Here is a 16836-nt window from a genome sequence, read left to right as displayed (position 1 = left end):
TGTGCCGTCCATGTGTGTAATGTGCTGTGGTGTGTGCCGTCCATGTGTGTAATGTGCTGTGGTGTGTGCCGTCCATGTGTGTAATGTGCTGTGGTGTGTGCCGTCCATGTGTGTAATGTGCTGTGGTGTGTGCCGTCCATGTGTGTAATGTGCTGTGGTGTGTGCCGTCCACGTGTGTAATGTGCTGTGGTGTGCCGTCCACGTGTGTAATGTGCTGTGGTGTGTGCCTTCCATGTGTGTAATGTGCTGTGGTGTGTGCCGTCCATGTGTGTAATGTGCTGTGGTGTGTGCCGTCGATGTGTGTAATGTGCTGTGGTGTGTGCCGTCCATGTGTGTAATGTGCTGTGGTGTGTGCCGTCCATGTGTGTAATGTGCTGTGGTGTGTGCCTTCCTTGTGTGTAATGTGCTGTGGTGTGTGCCTTCCATGTGTGTAATGTGCTGTGATGTGTGCCTTCCATGTGTGTAATGTGCTGTGGTGTGTGCCGTCCATGTGTGTAATGTGCTGTGGTGTGTGCCTTCCATGTGTGTAATGTGCTGTGGTGTGTGCCGTCCATGTGTGTAATGTGCTGTGGTGTGTACCGTCCATGTGTGTAATGTGCTGTGGTGTGTGCCTTCCATGTGTGTAATGTGCTGTGGTGTATGCCTTCCATGTGTGTAATGTGCTGTGGTGTGTGCCGTCCATGTGTGTAATGTGCTGTGTGTGTGTGCCTTCCATATGTGTGATGTGCTGTGGTGTGTGCCGTCCATGTGTGTAATGTGCTGTGGTGTGCCGTCCATGTGTGTAATGTGCTGTGGTGTGTGCCGTCCATGTGTGTAATGTGCTGTGGTGTGCCGTCCATGTGTGTAATGTGCTGTGGTGTGTGCCGTCCATGTGTGTAATGTGCTGTGGTGTGCCGTCCATGTGTGTAATGTGCTGTGGTGTGTGCCGTCCATGTGTGTAATGTGCTGTGGTGTGTGCCGTCCATGTGTGTAATGTGCTGTGGTGTGTGCCGTCCATGTGTGTAATGTGCTGTGGTGTGCCGTCCATGTGTGTAATGTGCTGTGGTGTGCCGTCCATGTGTGTAATGTGCTGTGGTGTGTGCCGTCCATGTGTGTAATGTGCTGTGGTGTGTGCCGTCCATGTGTGTGTGTGTGCTCATGTGCTGTGGTGTGTGCCGTCCATGTGTGTAATGTGCTGTGGTGTGTGCCGTCCATGTGTGTAATGTGCTGTGGTGTGCCGTCCATGTGTGTAATGTGCTGTGGTGTGTGCCGTCCATGTGTGTAATGTGCTGTGGTGTGTGCGTCCATGTGTGTAATGTGCTGTGGTGTGTGCCGTCCATGTGTGTAATGTGCTGTGGTGTGTGCCGTCCATGTGTGTAATGTGCTGTGGTGTGTGCCGTCCATGTGTGTAATGTGCTGTGGTGTGCCGTCCATGTGTGTAATGTGCTGTGGTGTGTGCCGTCCATGTGTGTAATGTGCTGTGGTGTGCCGTCCATGTGTGTAATGTGCTGTGGTGTGTGCCGTCCATGTGTGTAATGTGCTGTGGTGTGTGCCGTCCATGTGTGTAATGTGCTGTGGTGTGTGCCGTCCATGTGTGTAATGTGCTGTGGTGTGTGCCGTCCATGTGTTATGTGCTGTGGTGTGCCGTCCATGTGTGTAATGTGCTGTGGTGTGTGCCGTCCATGTGTGTAATGTGCTGTGGTGTGCCGTCCATGTGTGATGTGTATGTGCTGTGGTGTGTGCCGTCCATGTGTGTAATGTGCTGTGGTGTGTGCCGTCCATGTGTGTAATGTGCTGTGGTGTGCCGTCCATGTGTGTAATGTGCTGTGGTGTGTGCCTTCCATGTGTGTAATGTGCTGTGGTGTGTGCCGTCCATGTGTGTAATGTGCTGTGGTGTGTGCCGTCCATGTGTGTAATGTGCTGTGGTGTGTGCCGTCCATGTGTGTAATGTGCTGTGGTGTGCCGTCCATGTGTGTAATGTGCTGTGGTGTGTGCCGTCCATGTGTGTAATGTGCTGTGGTGTGCCGTCCATGTGTGTAATGTGCTGTGGTGTGCCGTCCATGTGTGTGTGCTGTGGTGTGTGCCGTCCATGTGTGTAATGTGCTGTGGTGTGCCGTCCATGTGTGTAATGTGCTGTGGTGTGTGCCGTCCATGTGTGTAATGTGCTGTGGTGTGCCGTCCATGTGTGTAATGTGCTGTGGTGTGCCGTCCATGTGTGTAATGTGCTGTGGTGTGCCGTCCATGTGTGTAATGTGCTGTGGTGTGCCGTCCATGTGTGTAATGTGCTGTGGTGTGCCGTCCATGTGTGTAATGTGCTGTGGTGTGCCGTCCATGTGTGTAATGTGCTGTGGTGTGCCGTCCATGTGTGTAATGTGCTGTGGTGTGCCGTCCATGTGTGTAATGTGCTGTGGTGTGCCGTCCATGTGTGTAATGTGCTGTGGTGTGCCGTCCATGTGTGTAATGTGCTGTGGTGTGCCGTCCATGTGTGTAATGTGCTGTGGTGTGCCGTGTGTGTGTCCATGTGTGTAATGTGCTGTGGTGTGCCGTCCATGTGTGTAATGTGCTGTGGTGTGTGCCGTCCATGTGTGTAATGTGCTGTGGTGTGCCGTCCATGTGTGTAATGTGCTGTGGTGTGTGCCGTCCATGTGTGTAATGTGCTGTGGTGTGTGCCGTCCATGTGTGTAATGTGCTGTGGTGTGTGCCGTCCATGTGTGTAATGTGCTGTGGTGTGTGCCGTCCATGTGTGTAATGTGCTGTGGTGTGTGCCTTCCATGTGTGTAATGTGCTGTGGTGTGTGTGCCGTCCATGTGTGTAATGTGCTGTGGTGTGTGCCGTCCATGTGTGTAATGTGCTGTGGTGTGTGCCGTCCATGTGTGTAATGTGCTGTGGTGTGTGCCGTCCATGTGTGTAATGTGCTGTGGTGTGTGCCGTCCATGTGTGTAATGTGCTGTGGTGTGTGCCTTCCATGTGTGTAATGTGCTGTGGTGTGTGCCGTCCATGTGTGTAATGTGCTGTGGTGTGTGCCGTCCATGTGTGTAATGTGCTGTGGTGTGCCGTCCATGTGTGTAATGTGCTGTGGTGTGTGCCGTCCATGTGTGTAATGTGCTGTGGTGTGCCGTCCATGTGTGTAATGTGCTGTGGTGTGTGTGCCGTCCATGTGTGTGTGTAATGTGCTGTGGTGTGTGCCGTCCATGTGTGTAATGTGCTGTGGTGTGTGCCGTCCATGTGTGTAATGTGCTGTGGTGTGCCGTCCATGTGTGTAATGTGCTGTGGTGTGTGCCGTCCATGTGTGTAATGTGCTGTGGTGTGTGCCGTCCATGTGTGTAATGTGCTGTGGTGTGTGCCGTCCATGTGTGTAATGTGCTGTGGTGTGTGCCGTCCATGTGTGTAATGTGCTGTGGTGTGTGCCGTCCATGTGTGTAATGTGCTGTGGTGTGCCGTCCATGTGTGTAATGTGCTGTGGTGTGTGCCGTCCATGTGTGTAATGTGCTGTGGTGTGTGCCGTCCATGTGTGTAATGTGCTGTGGTGTGTGCCGTCCATGTGTGTAATGTGCTGTGGTGTGTGCCGTCCATGTGTGTAATGTGCTGTGGTGTGTGCCGTCCATGTGTGTAATGTGCTGTGGTGTGTGCCGTCCATGTGTGTAATGTGCTGTGGTGTGTGCCGTCCATGTGTGTAATGTGCTGTGGTGTGTGCCGTCCATGTGTGTGTAATGTGCTGTGGTGTGTGCCGTCCATGTGTGTAATGTGCTGTGGTGTGTGCCGTCCATGTGTGTAATGTGCTGTGGTGTGTGCCGTCCATGTGTGTAATGTGCTGTGGTGTGCCGTCCATGTGTGTAATGTGCTGTGGTGTGTGCCGTCCATGTGTGTAATGTGCTGTGGTGTGCCGTCCATGTGTGTAATGTGCTGTGGTGTGTGCCGTCCATGTGTGTAATGTGCTGTGGTGTGTGCCGTCCATGTGTGTAATGTGCTGTGGTGTGTGCCGTCCATGTGTGTAATGTGCTGTGTGTGTGTGCCGTCCATGTGTGTAATGTGCTGTGGTGTGTGCCGTCCATGTGTGTAATGTGCTGTGGTGTGTGCCGTCCATGTGTGTAATGTGCTGTGGTGTGCCGTCCATGTGTGTAATGTGCTGTGGTGTGTGCCGTCCATGTGTGTAATGTGCTGTGGTGTGTGCCGTCCATGTGTGTAATGTGCTGTGGTGTGCCGTCCATGTGTGTAATGTGCTGTGGTGTGTGCCGTCCATGTGTGTAATGTGCTGTGGTGTGTGCCGTCCATGTGTGTAATGTGCTGTGGTGTGTGCCGTCCATGTGTGTAATGTGCTGTGGTGTGCCGTCCATGTGTGTAATGTGCTGTGGTGTGTGCCGTCCATGTGTGTAATGTGCTGTGGTCCGTCCATGTGTGTAATGTGCTGTGGTGTGTGCCGTCCATGTGTGTAATGTGCTGTGGTGTGTGCCGTCCATGTGTGTAATGTGCTGTGGTGTGCCGTCCATGTGTGTAATGTGCTGTGGTGTGCCGTCCATGTGTGTAATGTGCTGTGGTGTGCCGTCCATGTGGTGTGTAATGTGCTGTGGTGTGCCGTCCATGTGTGTAATGTGCTGTGGTGTGCCGTCCATGTGTGTAATGTGCTGTGGTGTGCCGTCCATGTGTGTAATGTGTGTAATTGCTGTGGTGTGCCGTCCATGTGTGTAATGTGCTGTGGTGTGCCGTCCATGTGTGTAATGTGCTGTGGTGTGCCGTCCATGTGTGTAATGTGCTGTGGTGTGCCGTCCATGTGTGTAATGTGCTGTGGTGTGCCGTCCATGTGTGTAATGTGCTGTGGTGTGCCGTCCATGTGTGTAATGTGCTGTGGTGTGCCGTCCATGTGTGTAATGTGCTGTGGTGTGCCGTCCATGTGTGTAATGTGCTGTGGTGTGCCGTCCATGTGTGTAATGTGCTGTGGTGTGCCGTCCATGTGTGTAATGTGCTGTGGTCGTCCGTCCAAATCTCGAGACAAACAAATTCAGATTTCGTCGCTATGAGTGAGTAGTTTGACATGATTTTAGATTTGTGTATTGGACGTGACTTCTACCGTGCCACACTGCGTGGAGGACGTATTTAGATCAGTCGATGTGAGGTGCTAATATATCAGTGTTGTTTCTGCCAATAGTTTGATCCCTTGGGGTTTGTAATGTACTTGGTTTGGCCCAATGAACTCAATGTAGATTTCTAAAATAAGAATCGGAGATCGATGGATGTCCGTCTAATGAGCCCTGTGTTGTCTTTTGCCCCTATGCTGTTCCCGAGCGCTTCATTATCTCACTTGTTTGACATTCGGCTCCCAATCTTGTCCACGACACAATAACAACGATTTCGTCTTAATTTGTCCAATTAAAAAAGTAGGTCAACGCATTTTCGACTTTCATACATTGTACTAGGGAACGCGTGTATCAGCTGGATATTTGGAGTTAATGTAATTCTTTCAGGAATCCAAAAAGATATAGAATAAAAATGAGAAAATTGTTTTTAAAAAAAAACTTGATAAATTGACGAATAGTTATGAGGAACCCGTTACAATGATCTAACATTTGGTTACAATATTGCATCTTCTGTTACATTTGCAAGAAGTGATTTTAGAGAATTGTTGAAAACAACAAGGTTTCAGAATGGTGTCATAATCATGAAGTTATTTTCAATCATTTAAACAAGTGTCAGATGCCCAGTAGTTTAACACATCCCAGTTATCATTAGGCCACACAGCCGAGTATCCAGCGTCTTGTTAGTTCAGCACAGAGAAATCAATAAAAAACTGTACCATTACGAAATGCATTAGGACATTTATCATTGTTGATGTCAGTCACATTTTGGAATGCGTGATTTTTAAGGCCCTTGTAGTCAAAACACGAATAAATGTCAAGCCCACAGAAAACGAAAAAGTGGCCTTGTTGGTGATGGCGTGAGAAACCTTGAAAATCTGGAACCCTACATAAGGCAGCATCGTTGATAACTAGATCTAAATCTCTGTGTTATTTTACCTTATCTAAATGAGCCGGCTGCTAAATGCCGCCATTATCTAGTCTATATGCAGGGGACTATCTGATGTGATAGTTTCAAGTTTGCTTTCAATATACTTAAACATTCTTAGACTATTGTGTTTTATTTCTTTTTAACAACAACCATCAACACTAAGAAACACCACATGAATATAGCGCAGTCACCCAAGGCATACATACACGCGACATATTGCATATAGATTAAAGGACGTTCAGCCTAGCAAACCTAACCAGATTATTTGTGACTTTCTCTCCATACTTATATCAACTAAATACTAAAATATCATCTCTACATCTTCGCCATAACAGATCAGTTACGTTTCACCCCGTGGTTTCGTATCTAAGCAACCAACCAATGCTCATGAATCCAGGAAGAAATCTCGAGACAAACAAATTCAGATTTCGTCGCTATGAGTGAGTAGTTTGACATGATTTTAGATTTGTGTATTGGACGTGACTTCTACCGTGCCACACTGCGTGGAGGACGTATTTAGATCAGCGATGTGAGGTGCTAATATATCAGTGTTGTTTCTGCCAATAGTTTGATCCCTTGGGGTTTGTAATGTACTTGGTTTGGCCCAATGAACTCAATGTAGATTTCTAAAATAAGAATCGGAGATCGATGGATGTCCGTCTAATGAGCCCTGTGTTGTCTTTTGCCCCTATGCTGTTCCCGAGCGCTTCATTATCTCACTTGTTTGACATTCGGCTCCCAATCTTGTCCACGACACAATAACAACGATTTCGTCTTAATTTGTCCAATTAAAAAAGTAGGTCAACGCATTTTCGACTTTCATACATTGTACTGGGAACGCGTGTATCAGTGGAGTTAATGTATTCTTTCAGGAATCCAAAAAGATATAGAATAAAAATGAGAAAATTGTTTTAAAAAAAACTGATAAATGACGAATAGTTATGGAACCGTTACAATGATCTAACATTTGGTTACAATATTGCATCTTCTGTTACATTTGCAAGAAGTGATTTAGAGAATTGTTGAAAACAAGGTTCTGTGTCATAATCATGAAGTTATTTTCAATCATTTAACAAGTGTCAGATGCCCAGTAGTTTAACATCCCAGTTATCATTAGGCCACACAGCCTAGTATCCAGCGTCTTGTTCGTTCAGCACAGAGATCAATAAAACTTGTACCATTACGAAATGCATTAGGACATTTATCATTGTTGTCATTCACATTTTGGTTGCGTGATTTTTAGGCCCTTGTGTCAAAACACGAATAAATGTCAAGCCCACAGAAAACGAAAAAGTGGCCTTGTTGGTGATGGCGTGAGAAACCTTGAAAATCTGGAACCCTACATAAGGCAGCATCGTTATAACTAGATCTAATCTCTGTATTTTACTTATCTAAATGCCGCCTTTATCTACTAATCAGGGACATCTTGTTTATGTTTCATTGCTTTCAATATACTTAAACATTCTTATATCTATATAAATAACACGAGTCGACATTCATGCGCGGAATAGGCTCAATTTACATTATGTCTACAAATTTAGCGTCGATATTTTCTCCAAATATACCAAAACGCTTTATGAAATATGACTACCAACAAGCTAGTCTGTACAATAACATTCCATATGTAATCCATTTTCCTTATACACGCATGTACACGTCTGCTACGGCCCAGGCAGAAGAATACATGTCTGTCACAGGGGAATTTTACGAGCTCTGGCCAGCAGACCGGAAGATTTGGTGGCCCCCAGCGGATTTATGAGAAGTAAAATCCCGGCCTATCCCTTCATCGATAAAACCGACTCGTATTGACTAATGAATGATCCGTCTCAGACTTTCCAAATGTCATCAGTGTATCATATTTCAAACACCGACAAGAATTTCCTCATAGACTTATTTTTGAAAACGTGTCAGGTAAAATGCTGGTGTTGGCTGGAACATAAAAGATAACTTGTTTTTTGTCAAGATGGTGTCCTAAAAATACACGTTTGATTAAACAACGATGCTATTTAACATCATATCTCTCTTAGTGTTTTTCAATGCTAAGTTTCAGAGAAGAAGTTGTTTGTATGAAAGTCGCCCATATTGACCCATTTTGGCCCCGCCCCTCAGGCCCCCGGGGTTTCAGTCCCCAGATTTGAACATTTTTTAATCCCCATCCTATGAGGATGCTCTATCCTATGTTTAGTTTCAGAGAAGAAGTCGTTTATATGAAAATAGGCAAATTGACCGTTTTGGCCGCGCCCCTCAGGCCCCCAGGGGTCAGTCCCACTATTTATAAGAATGCTACTAATGCATTATGAATGCTATTTCATGCTTAGTTTCTTAGTTTCGGGTCAGCCTGACCAGTTGTACAATTAACAGTCAGTACTCCTATGGAATGCTACCAGTCAAATTTTAAGTGAAGTAGATTGTTGACGGACGCCGCAGTATCGCATAGGCTATCGGACCAGGTGAGCTAATTATACTGGGTATTTCTGGGTTCCTTATCGCGAAATTGTTCCTTTTTATAGACCAAGGTCGATGCTATCAGTGTACTGGAAGGCGTTCCAGTAGAGTCATAATCAGCTCCCGGATTGTATATTCAAATAACAACGCGTTGCGTAAAACGAGATCACAACAAGCCATAAGCAGAATGCTTTCTGCCATACTCATTGCTCCCCAGAGGACGTTTTTTATTGATTTCCGGTTATCGTTTCGTGCCAGGCCTTATTAAGATAAGAGCGCCCGATTTAATAGAGACATTCTTTCTAACCGTTTTATTGTCATATTTCTTCTGGGTGTACTTGTTTAGCTCCGCTCCTTCTAAACTGCACATGTTACGAAGCAATGCTGAACGCAGTATTTGATATATTGCCTCGTTTTATTGGTTAAACATTTCCAGTGGCTCTTTAAACATTTCTTTGTTGTGAAAGTAAAGCTCAGGAATGAAAATACGACTTTCATGCATTTTATGACTAAATCCGCCCTTTCAAGGATATAACAATGAGGAGATGCAAAATTCAATTCGATGCTTAAAGCTAGAATGGAAATTGCCGAAAGACGATCACAACACTAGGGTTAGGGCGTTTAAATTGTAAACCATTATACAACCATCGCAAATCTTAAAAGGCGACTAAATTTGGGATATTGTTTTTTTCTCTGATTTCTTACAAATGTCTATCTCGACAACTACTCCATTATGTTCTTGATTTCAGCGTTTACCATTTTTGAAGGTTATGCTCTAATACTTTTGGGGCCGCTCTTGGCCGCTTTCTACAATTATAAGATTGATGCATTTTCCATGTCCGCAGAGAAATGGACAATTATCAAGCTTTTTAATTGATGGTCGGTAGTATGGCGTGTTACCTCGAGCATTGATTTGTTGTGAGTGGCGTCATGACTTACATACACGTGACTTCCATACTTAAAAAAGTGACGTGGTATGTAATATGTTATGTAAACCTATGGCTTCCATAACAGATTCAGTACGCTTTCGAATTAAGGTCCACTGGCGAGAAAAGATTCATGCTTCAGAGCTGAAAGTCCTCAACCGATTGGTTAATTTAAGTCTGTTTGACTTTCAGAAAATAGCTATTTTACTCTGTACATGTAATAAATGTATGATTAGTTTCGAAAACTAGCCTATTCGTCAGAAACCAACGATTAAAAATACACAGTTAACCTGGCGGTCCTTTTTTCTTCCTTACATGACTCCTTAGAACTTCAAAATCAAACAGGTCAATTATAAGTTAACAAAATCTCACAATATCAAAATGGGCCATTTTTTTAAATCCCCGTATAATTTTTTTTTCTTATATTAGAAGTGCAACTGGCAACTTGCTACTGATATTGATAGATTGTATTTGAAAATCTCATAACATCTTTGATCTTTGTCGAAACGAGACTTCAACGAGACTTCAACGGGACTGAAACCTCAGAAGAATACATCCTTGATACGTTATTCAATCATCATCTTTTTTTTAATATTTGCGGTCATATGTATATATCTTCATTAGAGAAGACGGATTATAACTCTACAACTGTGTCTAATCTCATTTGTACATCATGTGCAGATGAAATATGTTTAAATCAACAATATCACTAACATGTAATGTTCTTACACTAAGAGAGATAACTTTGGCAGTTTTAATCATCAATTTCTTGTCATATTCTTCTCGTCGGAGTTTTTACGTTAGAAGGGGAGTAACTCTTAACGGGATATAACATTTATAGTAAGAGTGGAACCATTGAACCCTTTTTAACCTAAACTATTTTAACGTTGCTAAAATAATTTGCTGAAAGAAATATGCCACCAGGAAGATTGTGTTTTTGTTCACTGGATAAATACTCATTCAATCGATTATCGTGACTCCTGGGTGTTGTGGTTATAATGTAAATATTTCTAGTGTGTGTATTGATCTTCAGTTAACGATTGATTTTTGTGAATCATCCTCTGGGATTTATGAAGTTAATATAGAAATATGATACATAGCGTGCAGACATTTCATGAAGTTCCAAGTGTCTCGAGGTCGGGTGGGGGACAATCTACTGAGACTGTAACATAGTTCCGAATGTCTCGAGGTCGGGTGGGGGACAATCTACTGAGACGTAACATAGTTCCGAATGTCTCGAGGTCGGGTGGGGGACAATCTACTGAGACTGTAACATAGTTCCGAATGTCTCGAGGTCGGGTGGGGGACAATCTACTGAGACTGTAACATAGTTCCGAATGTCTCGAGGTCGGGTGGGGGACAATCTACTAAGACTGTAACATAGTTCCGAATGTCTCGAGGTCGGGTGGGGGACAATCTACTAAGACTGTAACATAGTTCCGAATGTCTCGAGGTCGGGTGGGGGACAATCTACTGAGACTGTAACATAGTTCCGAATGTCTCGAGGTCGGGTGGGGGACAATCTACTGAGACTGTAACATAGTTCCGAATGTCTCGAGGTCGGGTGGGGGACAATCTACTGAGACTGTAACATAGTTCCGAATGTCTCGAGGTCGGGTGGGGGACAATCTACTGAGACTGTAACATAGTTCCGAATGTCTCGAGGTCGGGTGGGGGACAATCTACTGAGACTGTAACATAGTTCCGAATGTCTCGAGGTCGGGTGGGGGACAATCTACTGAGACTGTAACATAGTTCCGAATGTCTCGAGGTCGGGTGGGGGACAATCTACTGAGACTGTAACATAGTTCCGAATGTCTCGAGGTCGGGTGGGGGACAATCTACTGAGACTGTAACATAGTTCCGAATGTCTCGAGGTCGGGTGGGGGACAATCTACTGAGACTGTAACATAGTTCCGAATGTCTCGAGGTCGGGTGGGGGACAATCTACTGAGACTGTAACATAGTTCCGAATGTCTCGAGGTCGGGTGGGGGACAATCTACTGAGACTGTAACATATAGTTCTGAATGTACCGGGGCAAATCGTACAAACCGTGCTACGCTATCAACGCTCGTGGAAACGCTTCTTTTACATAGAAATATATCTTCTAGGAATGCATACATGTCCAAATATAAAAGTTACCCACGGAACAGTAGAGTGTTTCACCAACGCGTATAAGCAAAATTTGATATTTGATTGCATTATACTTTGTCCTGTATTTCGTACACAGTATAGCGGGTATGTCATATCATCGTTGAAAAGTGTGATTTTTGTCATATAAAGAAATGATATATCTAAGCGAGAAATAGAGCTAAAGCTTGATTTCGTTCATATAATTATCACAGATTTCAATGACTAGGTGATTTTTTCTCCGAAGTACACATGTAACTCATGCTCTATACTGAGGAAAAGAAGTTTGTGGATTATCATAGGGAAAAAAACCAAGAGAGTGATGACAACTGTTTTTAACAAGAGATCCCAGAGGGATCTTGGTGCCCACCAAAGAATGATCTATGTCTGACAAACGAAAGAGGGATCTTTTCTCTGCTTTTCAAACTTTCACTACATATTACTACATAAGGAGAAAGATCCTTTGAGTATTCTCTGAGATACATAACAGTAACAAACTTCAATTATCAAAATCCATGATGGCTACCTGTCGGCCATCTTTTTGACGATCAGCCCAAAATGCAATATGCACAACTAAGGTCCTAGTGGAACTTACATATAAAATTTGAGACATACCACTTCAGTACTTTCTAATAAATAGTGGTAACAAGCTTCAACTATCCAAATTCAAGATGGCAGCCTGTCTGCCATCTTGTTCATCGATCGGTACCAAAATGCAATATGCATGATCAGGGACCTATGGGAACCTGCACATAAAATTTAAGACAACTCCCTTCAGTACTTTTTGAGAAATAGCGGTAACAAATTTCAATTGTCAAAATCAAAGATGGCGGCGTGTCGGCCATATTGTAACAATGTTGAGCAATTAGTCCCAAAATGTAATATGCACAACTAGGGCCTTAGGGGAACCTACATGTGAAATTTGAGAAGAATCCCTTCAAGACCTTCTGAGAAATAGCGGTAACAATTTTTAACTATTTAATCCAAGATGGTGGCCTGCCGGCCATCTTGTTGACCGATCGGTCTGAAAATATGATATGCACAACTAGACCCCTAGGGGAACCTGCACATGCAATTTGACACAGATCCCTTCAGTACTTTTTGAGAAATAGCGGTAACAAACTTTTATTGTCAAAATCCAATATGACGTCCTGTCGGCCATCTTGTTCACCGATCGGTACCAAAAATCAGTATGCATAACTAGAGCCCTAGGGGAACCTACATGTGAAATTTGAGAAGAATCCCTTCAACACTTTCTGAGAAATAGCGGTAACAAACTTTAATTATCACAAGAGATCCCAGAGGGATCTTGGCGCCCACCAAAGATTGATCTATGTCTGACAAATGAAAGAGGGATCTTTTCTCTGCTTTTCAAACTTACAATTCTTTTTTCTGCTTTTCAAACTTTAAACTATCAAAATCCAAGATGGTGGTCGCAAAATGCAATAGGCAGAACTAGGGTCCTAGAGGAACCTACATATGATATTTGAGAACAATCCCTTCAATACTTTCTGAGAAATAGCGGTAACAAACTTTAACTATCAAAATCCAAGATGGCCACCGGTCGGCCATCTTGTTGACCGATCAGTCCCAAAATGCAATATGCACAACTGGGGTCCTAGGGGAACCTACATATGAAATTTGAGAAAGATCCCTTCAGTGCTTTCTGAGAAATAGCGGTAACAAACTTTAACTATCAAAATCCAAGATGGCTACCTGGCGGCCATCTTGTTGACCGATCAGTCCCAAAATTGCAATATGCACAACTGGGGTCCTAGGGGAACCTACATATGAAATTTGAGAAAGATCCCTTTAGTGCTTTTTGAGAAATAGCGGTAACAAACTTTAACTATCAAAATCCAAGATGGCTACCTGGCGGCCATCTTGTTGACTGATCAGTCCCAAAATGCAATATGCACTACTAGGGTCCTAGGGGAACCTACATATGAAATTTGAGAAAGATCCCTTCAGTACTTTCTGAGAATTAGCGGTAACAAACTTTAACTATCAAAATCCAAGATGGCGGCTTGTTCGGCCATCTTGTTGACCGATCAGTCCCAAAATGCAATATGCACAACTAGGGTCCTACGGGAACCTACATATGAAATTTGAGAAAGATCCCTTCAATACTTTATGAGAAATAGCGGTAACAAACTTTAACTATCAAAATCCAAGATGGCTGCCTGGCGGCCATCTTGTTGACCGATCAGTCCCAAAATGCAATATGCACAACTGGGGTCCTAGGGGAACCTACATATGAAATTTGAGAAAGATCCCTTTAGTGCTTTTTGAGAAATAGCGGTAACAAACTTTAACTATCAAAATCCAAGATGGCTACCTGGCGGCCATCTTGTTGACTGATCAGTCCCAAAATGCAATATGCACTACTAGGGTCCTAGGGGAACCTACATATGAAATTTGAGAACAATCCCTTCAATACTTTCTGAGATATAGCCGTAACAAACTTTAACTATCAAAATCCAAGATGGCCACCGGTCGGCCATCTTGTTGACCGATCAGTCCCAAAATGCAATATGCACAACTGGGGTCCTAGGGGAACCTACATATGAAATTTGAGAAAGATCCCTTCAGTGCTTTCTGAGAAATAGCGGTAACAAACTTTAACTATCAAAATCCAAGATGGCTACCTGGCGGCCATCTTGTTGACCGATCAGTCCCAAAATGCAATATGCACAACTGGGGTCCTAGGGGAACCTACATATGAAATTTGAGAAAGATCCCTTTAGTGCTTTTTGAGAAATAGCGGTAACAAACTTTAACTATCAAAATCCAAGATGGCTACCTGGCGGCCATCTAGTTGACTGATCAGTCCCAAAATGCAATATGCACTACTAGGGTCCTAGGGGAACCTACATATGAAATTTGAGAAAGATCCCTTCAGTACTTTCTGAGAATTAGCGGTAACAAACTTTAACTATCAAAATCCAAGATGGCGGCTTGTTCGGCCATCTTGTTGACCGATCAGTCCCAAAATGCAATATGCACAACTAGGGTCCTAGGGGAACCTACATATGAAATTTGAGAAAGATCCCTTCAGTACTTTCTGAGAAATAGCGGTAACAAACTTTAATTATCACAAGAGATCCCAGAGGGATCTTGGCGCCCACCAAAGATTGATCTATGTCTGACAAATGAAAGAGGGATCTTTTCTCTGCTTTTCAAACTTACAATCCTATTTTCTGCTTTTCAAACTTTAAACTATCAAAATCCAAGATGGTGGTCGCAAAATGCAATAGGCAGAACTAGGGTCCTAGAGGAACCTACATATGATATTTGAGAACAATCCCTTCAATACTTTCTGAGAAATAGCGGTAACAAACTTTAACTATCAAAATCCAAGATGGCCACCGGTCGGCCATCTTGTTGACTGATCAGTCCCAAAATGCAATATGCACAACTGGGGTCCTAGGGGAACCTACATATGAAATTTGAGAAAGATCCCTTCAGTGCTTTCTGAGAAATAGCGGTAACAAACTTTAACTATCAAAATCCAAGATGGCTACCTGGCGGCCATCTTGTTGACCGATCAGTCCCAAAATGCAATATGCACAACTGGGGTCCTAGGGGAACCTACATATGAAATTTGAGAACAATCCCTTCAATACTTTCTGAGATATAGCCGTAACAAACTTTAACTATCAAAATCCAAGATGGCGGCTGGTCGGCCATCTTGTTGACCGATCAGTCCCAAAATGCAATATGCACAACTAGGGTCCTAGGGGAACCTACATATGAAATTTGAGAAAGATCCCTTCAGTACTTTCTGAGAATTAGCGGTAACAAACTTTAACTATCAAAATCCAAGATGGCGGCTTGTTCGGCCATCTTGTTGACCGATCAGTCCCAAAATGCAATATGCACAACTAGGGTCCTACGGGAACCTACATATGAAATTTGAGAAAGATCCCTTCAATACTTTATGAGAAATAGCGGTAACAAACTTTAACTATCAAAATCCAAGATGGCTGCCTGGCGGCCATCTTGTTGACCGATCAGTCCCAAAATACAATATGCACAACTAGGGTCCTAGGGGAACCTACATATGAAATTTGAGAAAGATCCCTTCAGTGCTTTCTGAGAAATAGCGGTAACAAACTTTAACTATCAAAATCCAAGATGGCTACCTGGCGGCCATCTTGTTGACCGATCAGTCCCAAAATGCAATATGCACTACTAGGGTCCTAGGGGAACCTACATATGAAATTTGAGAAAGATCCCTTCAGTACTTTCTGAGAATTAGCCGTAACAAACTTTAACTATCAAAATCCAAGATGGCGGCTGGCCGGCCATCTTGTTGACCGATCAGTCCCAAAATGCAATATGCACAACTAGGGTCCTAGAGGAACCTACATATGAAATTTGAGAACAATCCCTTCAGTGCTTTCTGAGAAATAGCGGTAACAAACTTTAACTATCAAAATCCAAGATGGCTACCTGGCGGCCATCTTGTTGACCGATCAGTCCCAAAATGCAATATGCACTACTAGGGTCCTAGGGGAACCTACATATGAAATTTGAGAAAGATCCCTTCAGTACTTTCTGAGAATTAGCGGTAACAAACTTTAACTATCAAAATCCAAGATGGCGGCTGGTCGGCCATCTTGTTGACCGATCAGTCCCAAAATGCAATATGCACAACTAGGGTCCTAGGGGAACCTACATATGAAATTTGAGAAAGATCCCTTCAGTACTTTCTGAGAAATAGCGGTAACAAACTTTAACTATCAAAATCCAAGATGGCTGCCTGGCGGCCATCTTGTTGACCGATCAGTCCCAAAATGCAATATGCACAACTAGGGTCCTAGGGGAACCTACATATGAAATTTGAGAAAGGTCCCTTCAGAACTTTTAGAGAAATAGCGGTAACAAGAATTGTTAACGGACGGACGGACGGACGGACGGAAGGACGGACGGACGGACGGAAGGACGGACGGACGACGGACCACGGACGAAAGGCGATTTGAATAGCCCACCATCTGATGATGGTGGGCTAATAAATAGAAAAAGTGTCCTTGATCGGATAATCATGAAGCTTAATCTAATCTAAATTTATGTCAGACATAATAATGTGTACTCTATAAAATGTAAGCATGAACAAAAAGCTGGTTGGATGTTACATCATGTCTGCATTCCCAATCAAGTATGCACTAATCCCTAAGACAAAAATATGTCAAAAGAGTGCTTGATTCCCTCCCTGGGAAAGGGTATTGGATCTTGCGACACGTGGAACTTCTTTTTTGAAACTTCAGTGAATTAGACCCCTTTGGTCACGTCTTTGGGGGGTAGGACAAAAAGCAATCACCATAGGTCATCTGGCACTTTTTGATGTAAAAA

This window comes from Argopecten irradians, chromosome 4, assembly GCF_041381155.1.
Source record: "Argopecten irradians isolate NY chromosome 4, Ai_NY, whole genome shotgun sequence".
Classification (NCBI taxonomy): Eukaryota; Metazoa; Mollusca; class Bivalvia; order Pectinida; family Pectinidae; genus Argopecten; species Argopecten irradians.
The sequence above is the reverse complement of the archived record's forward strand: the minus strand, read 5'-3'. Positions refer to the sequence as shown.